The sequence below is a fragment of the Mustela putorius genome, unplaced genomic scaffold (genome assembly GCF_011764305.1).
Source record: "Mustela putorius furo isolate JIRA1106 unplaced genomic scaffold, ASM1176430v1.1 tig00000695_pilon_pilon_pilon, whole genome shotgun sequence".
Lineage (NCBI taxonomy): Eukaryota > Metazoa > Chordata > Mammalia > Carnivora > Mustelidae > Mustela > Mustela putorius.
Window position 1 is genome coordinate 456,386 of NW_025421447.1, and position 10,965 is coordinate 467,350.

General features: G+C 43.0%; 1 non-coding gene across 1 annotated transcript; it reads right to left on the bottom strand.

The window, feature by feature from the left end:
• Positions 1–2,316: 2,316 nt before the first annotated feature.
• Positions 2,317–2,474, bottom strand: LOC123392954. Its single transcript, XR_006607678.1, has one exon. It is a non-coding gene; the product is annotated as a U1 spliceosomal RNA (small nuclear RNA).
• Positions 2,475–10,965: the final 8,491 nt, after the last annotated feature.

The following is a 10,965-nucleotide window of genomic DNA, read 5'->3' on the forward strand; positions in this document are numbered from 1 at the left end:
TCCTAAATTCCACATATGAGTGAGAGCATGATATTTGTCTTTCTTTGACTGACTTATTTTACTTACTATAATACACTCTAGTTCCATCTACATTGTTGTAAATGGCAAGATTTCATTCTTTCTGATGGCTGAATAATATTCCATTGTGTGTGTGTGTGTGTGTGTGTGTGTGTGTGTGTGTATCTTATTTATCTGGGTATCAGTCAATGGACATTTGGGCTTTCTCCATAGTTCGGCTATTGTTGGTAATACTGCTACAAACATTGTAGTGCATGTGGCCCTTCAAATCTGTATTTTTTTAATTCTTTGGGTAAATACTTAGTAGTATAATTGCTGGATCCTAGGGTAGTTCTATTTTTAACTTTTTGTAGATCTACCATAGTGTTCTCCAGAGTGACTACTCCAGTTTGCATTCCCACCAACAGCGCAATAGTGTTCCCCTTTCTCTGCAACTCACCAACATCTATTGTTTCCTGCATTGTACATTTTAGCCATTCTGACAGGCGTGAGGTACTCATCATGGTTTTGATCTGTATTTCCCTGATAATGACTGATGTGGAGCATCTTTTCATGTCTGTTAGCCATCTGGATGTCCTCTTGGAAAAGTGTCTATTCATGTTTTCTGCCCATTTCTTAAAATTTTTGGTTTTTGGGTGTTGGATTTGATAAGTTCTTTATAGATTTTGGATACTAAACCTTTATCAGATATGTCCTTTGCAAATATCTTCTCCCATTCTGTAGGCAGCCTTCTAATTTTGTTGTTTTTTTTTTTCCTTCATTGTGCAGAAGATTTTTATCTTGATGAAGTCCTAACGGTTCATTTATGCTTTTGTTTCCATTGCTTCCAGTGACATGTCTAGTAAGAAGTTGCTTGTAGCTGAGGTCAAAGAGGTTTCTGACTGTGTTCTCCTCTAGGATTTTGATGGTTTCTTGTTTCACACTTAGGTTCTTCATTCATTTTTATTTTACTTTTGAGTATGGTGTAAGAAAGTGGTCCAGTTTCATACTTCTGCATGTTGCTGTCCAGTTTTCCCAACACCATTTGTTGGAGAGACTTTTTTCCATTGGGTATTCTTTTCTGTTTTGTCAAAGGTTAGTTGACCATATAGTTGTGGGTTTGCTGAATGTTTTGAATTGATGGAATACAGTATAATAAAAACTTAATTGTCCCTTCTCTGGTGATTCTTGCATCTGTGTCAGTTCTGGATCATTTTCAGATGATTCATCTGTCTTCTCATGAGGGTTATGTCCCCTGCTTCATGGCATACCTCAAACTCTTGGATGGAATGCCAGATGGTGTGAATGTTACCTTGTTGGTTGCTAGATACTTCCGTTTTCTATAATTTTGAGCTTTGTTCAAGGATGTATTCAAGTTACCTGGAAACAGTTTGATCATTTCTGGTGTTGCTTTAATGATTTGTTGAATGGTCCAGAATAGAGCTCCCTGGAGGGTTAATGATGAGTTTCAAGAACTGTGGCAAGACCTCCCTGAGTACTCCACATTATGCCTTGGGAATTAGGAGGGTTCCTTTGTCTCAGTCTATCTGTTGGGCACAGGCTCTATTCCCAGAGCTGTGTGAGAACCAGGCCCTGTTCAAAGGATTGTCTACTGATTTGCTATCTTTGCTTCCCACGGAGGCCCTGAGCAGGACCCTGTAACAGTGGGGGAGGGCCCCTTCCACAGCTCTCACTAGTTGACTTTCTGCAGCTCTGTTCTTGCCCATACACTGTCCTATGGACTCCCAGCTCAGTGTCCTCAACTCCACAAGGTCTACTGGGCTACTCTTCAATTTCACCTCCCCTGGGCCTTGTCTGGAAACTCTCTGGTAGCAGTACCTTGGAGCAACTATAGAACTCTGCTCACTTGTGTGTTTCCATGTCTCCAGGTTGGCTGTCTTCTTTGCCTGATACCAAGTATCTGGAAATCTGCATTTCCTAGATCTTGTGTGGTTTTGTTGCTGTTTTGTTTTGTTGTTCAGGCAAGAAACTAAACCAGTTCTTGTGAGTCCACATTGGTGTGACTCCCTTAAGTGAAAATCAAAGTTGGAAAGTGTCAAGTTCCGAAAAGAGACTTTTACAGAGCCACAGCACTGGTGAAAGCATGAAGTCAGAAACCCCTTCAGAGTCCAAGCTTTGTCTGAGATTTTGTGGAGTGTTTGAGGGGTAACACCTAGCCTCTTACCTCTGTCCTCGGTGGGAAGAGAGAAAACACAAAGCAACTTTACCAAAGCACTGACCAGCTAAGCACTAAAAAGAGAAAGGAACATAAATTCCGACTGTCTCAAGGACCTTACTATACTGCTTCTAAGAAGATTCCAAAAAGCATAAATGCAGTTCCCCTTTTCAACAAATTATGCAACCAAGTTTCCCATAGTTGGAGAAATTGCCAGGGTCAGCACAACAGGAGTGCAATGGATAAGTCTCACTCTGAAGAAGGCACTTTCACAATCAAGACATTTCCCACCCCCCAATATGACTTGCCCCGCCTCTGGCCCATCAGAGCCTCAAATGCCTTCCACCATACAAACATAGTCACTAGGCTGGCACACCCCAAAACCCTTTACACCCCGTCCTGTTTCAAGTGTCCTAACCCTCCACACAAGTCTTCTTAATACAATGGAAGCAACAGCTATGCTATTTCCACAGCCCTGGGAATTCTACCATCCAGAACCACATCAAAACATTGCCTGATTTACATCAGACAGGACCTGCCCAAGAAGTCAAGGGCCTCACCTCACTCTCTCACCAACTCCCAGTCCGTTAACCCTGCCCCCAAGCTCCCCTCTCACCTTGGATTTCTGATGCTCCTCCTCTTCCCTCCTCAGCCCTCCACTTGTCTGGGCTTCCTTCCTCCCGCTCCCAGTCTTCTCCATCTTCTCCCCTCCTGCCTGATCTGGTTACCACTCCTCTTCCCTCTCCCTGCGGACACCTCCACACCTTTGCGCACACACACTCAGCTGTTCAGCACAGGGAAGGCTGCGCCAGCCTGAGAGAAAGTGAGGGACAATTTTCCACCAGCCAGGGAAGTGCAGATATATCTCTCCTCTCTTTCACTCTCTCTCTGCTCAGAACCTGGTTTGCAGAAGACAGAGTGCGATGGCTGCACCTGAGGAATTCAGCCTCCAAGCCAGTCCTCCCCCCTCCTACCCACCAGGCCTGGACAACCCGGGGGTGTGACCAAAGTCAGTAACCTCTGGACACTGGTGCAGACCCCTGTAAACCAGATCCCACACGCTGAAAACATCCAGGTGCTTGCTTTTTCATAAGGTTTCCTAAGGCAAGGCTGCTCCGCCCTCTCGTGGCCGCCCGGAGAGGTGCACAGGGATCCCTGTGTTGAGAGGCAAGGGCAAGTTCAAAGGAAACCCATCTTTCTACTTAGATCCAGTTCAGAGTTTACAGCGGGGGAGGAGAGGTGTTAGTGGGGTCCCAGGCACTCCACTCTCCCACCACCTTCCCTCCCTCCACAACTGGGCACTTCCCTTAGATGAGATTTCTGCAAAGTCCACCTTTTGAGGGAAAAAGACAAGTCTGGAAAACAAAGCAAAGCAATTACTCTGAAGAGACTAGTACTTGGGCAACTTTATGTTCATTGATGGAGCCCTCTAGGGTTCTGATTTGCCTTTGTTTTGATTGCACCCTGAGATCGTGGTTTACCTTTACTAAACTGTTGAAATAGAAAAGATTTAGAGAGGCAATTGACATCAGTTTTCCCCTGAGTGAATATTGTGAACAGAATAATGCCCCATCCCTAGGAGTTTCCTCCATTCTAATGTGTGGAACCTGCAAATATGATACATCACACAACAAAAGGGACTCTGCATAGATGCTTATGTTAAAGACCTTAGAAAGGGAGATCACCCCAGATTACCCAGGCAGCTCCTTGGAATTGCATGCAGACCTTAAAACTGGAAAAGGCAGAAAGGGAGGTCAGAATGATGTTGTATGAGGAGGACTCTACCTACTTATGTTAGGGCTGAAGATAGAGAAAAGGACGATAAGCTAAGGAATGTCCAGGGACTGTAGAAACTTGAAAAGGCAAAGAAACATATTTTCCCCTAGAGCTTCAAGAAGGGAGGCAGCCCAGCTGACACCTTGATTTTAGTTCCATGAAATCCTTTGGGGATTCCTAATAAATGTGTGTTCTTTAAAAAAAAAAAAAATCAGGGATGCCTGAGTGGCTCAGTGGGTTAAGCATCTGCCTTCAACTGGCACAAAAACAGACACACAGATTAATGGACCAGAATAGAGAGCCCAAAAATGGACCATCAACTCTATGGTCAACTAATCTTTGACAAAGCAAGAAAGAATGTCTAAAGGAAAAAAGACAGTCTCTTCAACCAGTGGTGCTGGAAAAATTGGACAGCCACATGTAGAATAATGAAATTGGACCATTTCTTTAAACCACACACAAAAATACACTCAGATTGGATGAAGACCTCAATGTGAGTCAGGAATCCATCAAAATACTTGAGGAGAACAAAGGCAATGACCTATTTGACCTCAACCACAGCAACTTCTTCCTAGAAATATTGCCAAAGGCAAGGGAAGCAAAAGCAAAAATGAACTATTGGGACTTCATTAAGATTAAAAACTTTTATATAGCAAAATAAACAGTCAACAAAACCAAAAGACAACTGACAGATAAATGACTGGTAACCAAAATCTATAAAGAACTTACCAAACTCAAAACCCAAAGAACAAATAATCCTATCAAGAAATCAGCAGAAGACATGAATAGACATTTCTGCAAAGAAGACATCCAAGTGGCCAAAAAACACATGAAAACGTGCTCCACATCACTTGGCATCAAATCAAAACCACAGTGAGATACCACCTCACACCAGTCAGAATGGCTAAAATCAACAAATCAGGAAATGACAGATGCTGGCAAGGATGCGGAGAAAGGGGAACCCTCCTACACTGTTGGTGGGAATGCAAGCTGGTGCAGCCACTCTGGAAAACAGCATGGAGGTTCCTCAAAGAGTTGAAAATAGAGCTACCCTATGACCCAGGAATTGCACTACTGGGTATTTACCCTAAAGATACAAACGTAGTGATCCAAAGGGGCACGTGCACCCAAATGTTTATAGCAGCAATGTCCACAATAGCCAAACTATGGAAAGAGCCTAGATCTCCATCAACAGATGAATGGATAAAGAAGATGTGGTATATATACAGTGGGATACTATGCAGCCATTAAAAATGAAATCTTGCCATTTGCAACAACGTGGATGGAACTAGAGGGTATTATGCTGAGTGAAATAAATCAATCAGAGAAAAACAAATATCATATGATCTTTCTGATATGAGGAATTTGAAAGGAAGGGCAGGGGTTTGTGGGAAGAAGAGAGGGAAAAATAAAACAAGATGGGAATGGGGAGGGAGAGAAAGCGCAAGAGACTCTTAATCTCAGGAAACAAACTGAGGGTTGCTAGAAAGAGGGGAGGGATAGGATGACTGGGTGATGGACATTGGGGAGGGTGTGTGCTATGGTGAGTTCTGTGAATAAAAATTAAAAAAACAAAAAAAAAAATCTGCCTTCCTCTCAGGTCATTCATGTCTCAGGGTCCTGCGATTGAGCCCTGAATCTGAATCTGGATCCCTGCTCAGCGGGAAACCTACTTCTCTCTTGCCTGCCCCCCCCACCCCAGTTGTGCCCCCCCCTCTGTCAAATAAATAAAAGATTTAAAAAATCATTTTAATTCCAGTCAGTTGGCATACAGTATAATATTAGATTCTGCTGTAAAATATGATGATTCAACACTTCCATATAATACCCTGAGCTCATCACAACTTCACTCCTTAATCCCCACCACCTATTTGAGCCATCCCCCTCTCTTCTGGTAACTGTCAGTGTATTCTCTATATTTAGGGATCCATTTCTTGATTTATTTCTTGATTTCTTTCTTTCCTTCCTTTCCATTTACTCCCTTTTTTTTTTTCTTAATGACATCCCTTTCTTAATTTAAACTCAATGATTAGTTTTGACATAATGTTTGAAGATTCATCAGTTGCACATAAAACCCAGTGTTCATCACATCACGTATCCTCCTTAATTCCCATCACCCAGTTACCCTGTCATCCACCTCCCTCCCCTCTGCAACCCTCAGTTTGTTTCCTGGAATCCAGCCTCTCTCATGATTTGTCTCCCTTTCTGATTTCTTCCCATTCAGTTTTCCCTCCCTCCCCTTATGGTCCTCCATGCTATTCCTTATATTCCACATATGAGTAAAGCTATATAATAATTATCTTTCTCTGCTTGACTTATTTCACTTAGTGTAATCCCCTGCAGTTCCATTCTTGTTGATGCAAATTGTTTTATCCTAACTCAGTTATCCTTCCTGATAACTGAGTAATATTCCATTGTATATATGAGTCACATCTTCTGTATCCATTCCTTTGTTGAAGAGCATCTCAGCTCCTTCCACAATTTCGCTATTGTGGACATAGCTGCTCTGAACATTGGAGTGCAGGTGCCCTTTCTTTTCACCACATCTTTATCTTTGGGGGTAAATACCCAGTAGTGCAATTACTGGGCTATAGTGTAACTCTTATTTTATACTGTTTTCCAGAGAGGCTGTACCAGCTTGCATTTCCCCCAGCAGTATAAGAGGGCTCCCCATTCTTCACAATGTCACCAAATTTGTTGTTCCCTGTCTGGTTAATTTTGTCCACTGTAACTGCTGTAAAGTAATATCTCATTGTGGTTTTGATTTGTTATTCCCTGATGGCAATTGATGTAGAGCATTTTTTTATGTGTCTGTTGGCCATTTGTATGTCTTCTTTGGTGAATTGTCTGTTCATGTCTTCTGGCCATTTCATGACTGGATTATTTGTTTTTTTTTTGGTGTTGAGTTTGAGAAGTTCTTTACAGATCTTAGATACCAGCCCTTTATCTGTTAAATCATTTGCCAATATCTTCTCTCATTCCATAGGTTGCCTTACAGTTTTGTTGACTGTTTCCTTTGCTGTGCAGAAGATTTTATCTTGATGAAGTCCCAGTAGTTCATTTTTGCTTTTGCTCCCCTTGCCTTTGGGGATATGTTTAGCAAGATGTTGCTGTAGCCAAGGTTGAAGAGATTTCTGCCTGTGTTCTCCTCTAGGATTTTGATGGGTTCCTGTCTCCCCTTGAGGTCTTTCATCCATTTTGAGTCTCTCTTTGTGTATGGTGTCAGAGAATGGTCCAGTTTTATTCTTCTGCATGTGGCTGTCTAATTTTCCCAGCACCATTTATTGAAGAGACTGTCCTTTCTCCATTGGATATGCTTTCCTGCTTTGTTGAAGATTAGTTGACCGTAGAGCTGGGGGTCCATTTCTGGGTTCTCTGTCCTGTTCCATTGATTTATATGTCAGTTTTTGTGTAAGTATCATGTTGTCTTGATGATCACAGCTTTGTAATATAGTTTGAAGTCAGGCACTGTGATGCCCTCAGCTTTGGTTTTCTTTTTCAACATTGGCCTGGCAATTTGGGGTCTTTTCTAGTTCCATACACATTTTAGGATTGTTTGTTCCAGCTGTGTGAGAAATGTCGATGGTATTTTGATAGGGACTGCATTAAAAATGTAGGTTGCTCTAGGCAGCATAGACATTTTCACAATGCTGATTCTTCCAATCCAAGAGCATGGAATGTTTTTCCATCTTTGTGTCTTCCTCGATTTCTTTCATAAGTGTTCTGTAGTTCCTAGAGCACAGATCCTTTATCTCTTTGCTTGGGTTAAATGATTGGTATGCCAAAATGGCACATTTTGGGGTGGTCTGCCCTTGGCCCCTACAATGAATTGGGGCAGCTTTCTGTTTCTGGACGGTGGTTCTGGAGGTTGCCCTTGGGGGGTGTGAAATGGCTGAGGAACTCAGCCATGTGTAATGTTAAAACAGACAACTAAGCTGACAGAGGCTCCAGTCCTGTCTTTAGGCTTCCTACCGCACACCCAGGACCAAGAGGGGGGCTATTTCTGCCCATATCACCTTCTCCATTGTTGTCCTGCTGTTCGCCCACAGTGAAGTTTGCCCTTTCTCAGTTGTTTATTCTGTAATGAACAGTGACACCAGGTACACGGTGGGATCTCCCCAGGCCCTGCCTGTACACTGTTGCTTGTGGGACCCTGGGCAAAAGCTTGTGGCAGACTGGGGATATCAGAGCTGGGTTCTATCTCTAGTTCTGCTAGAGTTGCTAGGTGGGCTTTAGCAGTCACTCATTCCCTTGTCCAGGCCATCATTTTCTTATCTGCTAAGTGAGAAGACTGTATTGGCTGGCCTTTAGTCATTTCTAACATTGACTTCAGGTGACACAGGCCTCATAGCTCTCAGGACCTTGTTCCTGCCCCATTTGAGGAACCCCCAGCAAAGGAAGTCAGACTTACTCTCCCCACAGGGCAGATGATGCCTAGGGCCCCAGCCCCCTCCTGGCCACACAACCTGCTGCCTCTTCCTTCATACCTCCCTTCATACCTCCCTTCATTCTCATTGCCTTCCCTCCCTTCTTCTCAGCCCTTGGGCCAGGATTTTTTTTTTTTTTTTTTTTTTTGAAGTAAGCTCCATGCCCAGTGCAGAGCCCAATGTGGGGCATCCCCTCCAACTTTTTAAAGGTTTTATTTTAAAGTAATCTCTACACCCAACATAGGGCTGAATCTTAAAACCCTGAGATCGAGAGTCATAGGTTCTACTGACTAAGCCAGGCAGGTACCCCTCTTCCAGGGAGGTTTCTGGATCTAGACTCCTGACCACAAACCTCCTGACACCCCTGCCCCTCCACTGCTCATTCTGTGTGTCTGGTACCTTAGGAAGGCCGTAAGCAATGTCAGACCACTGTTCTGGGCCTTTGGACCAATCCACACCAAGCTTGACCACCCTACCAATATCTGAGACAGCCTGCTCCCAGCAAACTGGCACCCACACCACACTTCCACAGTGAGGTCTCACCAGTAAGCAGCTCCTTAGATCCCCACCTGCAGCACTCCCAAGTCAGAGCATTCTCCCCAACCCCTTCTACCTGCTGTCTTCACTCAAACCCTCATGACTTCTTGGAAACTTCACCTTCTAAACAGAAAAGTCCATTGTTACCTCTTGTTTTTCCTGGCTCTGCTTTTCCAACCACTCCTCTCCTATCTCTTGCAGAACCTAATGTTTGTCCTCATTATGCCCTGAGGTTCCAGATCCTTCTAGAAATTCCTAACAAGTATCTCAGTATCTCCCTGTTGGTTTCCCCCTGCCTATAAGAAATTCTTTTGATGTATTCAGTCCTTTTCAGAAAATATAGGGCTTTCACACACATCAACTTGGTGGCAGTCTAATTACTGGCCTTTGGGTCTGTTTACCTCACTAGATTATTAACTCCTCTAGACCTGGGGTTTTCATGTTTACTTAGCCCTGGATGATAAGATTTGCTTTTGAAACATCTGATAAACATTTGAAGAAAAGTAGGTGCCTGTCTTGGTTTTGATGGAACCCATTCTTAGAGAATTACTTCCTCTAAGTAAGAAGTTGTGCAATTTGGGAGAGTGCAGAAAAGGAAAGAAAGCTGGGGAGACTCCAGAGAGCATGCTGCTCCCTTGTGGCCTTACAGCTGCAGGACAGCCTATGGCATTCCTTGGATCCCAATTCTCAGACTTTTGCTCTCAAGACCCTTTTACACCTGAAAAATTATTGAAGAAACCAAAGAAATCTTGTTTATGTGGGTTATATGTGATAATATTGACAATATCAGAAAATTTAAAGTTTAAAATACTAACTCACTTGGGTATTAGTAAACCCATCTTATACTGGCATATTTTTAAAATGAAAAATACTTATATTTTAAAAAATGCTGAAGGAAGGAAGATGGTGGAAGAGTAGGGGGCTCTCATTCCATCTGGTCCCTTGATTAAGCTAGATATTTATCAAATCACTCTGAACACCTGTGAATTCAACCTGAGATCTAAGAATTGTTGCAATTCTACAAATAGAAAATCCACCACTTTTTGCAAGAGATGCAAAAAGCCTTCAAGGAAGAAAAGCCACATAGAAAAACCAGAAGCAGTTTACATTGAGCCCACCCCCTGACTAGGCACTGTGCGGACAAAGACCTCTAAATCAGTGCAACAGGCCGCTTCCCCAGAAGACAGCAGGAATATCAGTCAAATACCAAGCTTATGGATCACTCGGAACTGAAAAACTCCCACATTAGCAGAAAAGAGTATATAGAATTCTTTTTTTCTCATAAGTCCTTAGTCTTTTAGTTCAAAATATTCTTTTCCTTTTTCCCTTTTCAACTAGTTTTTCATTTTATCAACTCTTCGTTTTTTCTTTAAGTTTTTTTTTTTTAGGGGCGCCTGGGTGGCTCAGGCTTAACCCACAATTCAGTGGGTTAAGCCTCTGCCTTCGGCTCAGGTCATGATTCCACGGTCCTGGGATCGAGCCCCACATCAGGCTCTCTGCTCAGTAGGAAGCCTGCTTCCCTCTCTCTCTCTGCCTGCCTCTCTGTCTACTTGTGATCTCTCTCTCTCTCTGTTAAATAAATAAATAAAATCAAAATTTAAAAAAAAAAAGATTTTTTTTTAAAGATTTTATTTATTTACTTGAGGTAGAGAGAGAGAGTGGGCACATGGGAGACAGCAGCAGAAGCACATTCCCTGCTGAGCAGGGAGCCTAATGTAGGGCTCAATTCCAGAACCCTCGGATCATGACCTGAGCCAGAAGGCAGACACTTAACCAGCTGAGCCACCCAGGCACTCCTCAACTCTTTTTTTAAAGTCTTTTTTTTTTTTTTAAAGATTTTATTTATTTGTTTGACAAAGACAGAGAGATCACAAGTAGGCAGAGAGGCAGGCAGAGAGAGAGAGGAGGAAGCAGGCTCCCTGCTGAGCAGAGAGCCTGATGCGGGGCTTGATCCCAGGACCCTGAGATCATGACCTGAGCCAAAGGCAGAGGCTTTAACCCACTGAGCAGCCCAGGTGCCCCTAAAGTCTTTTTTAATTTTAATTTTTACAC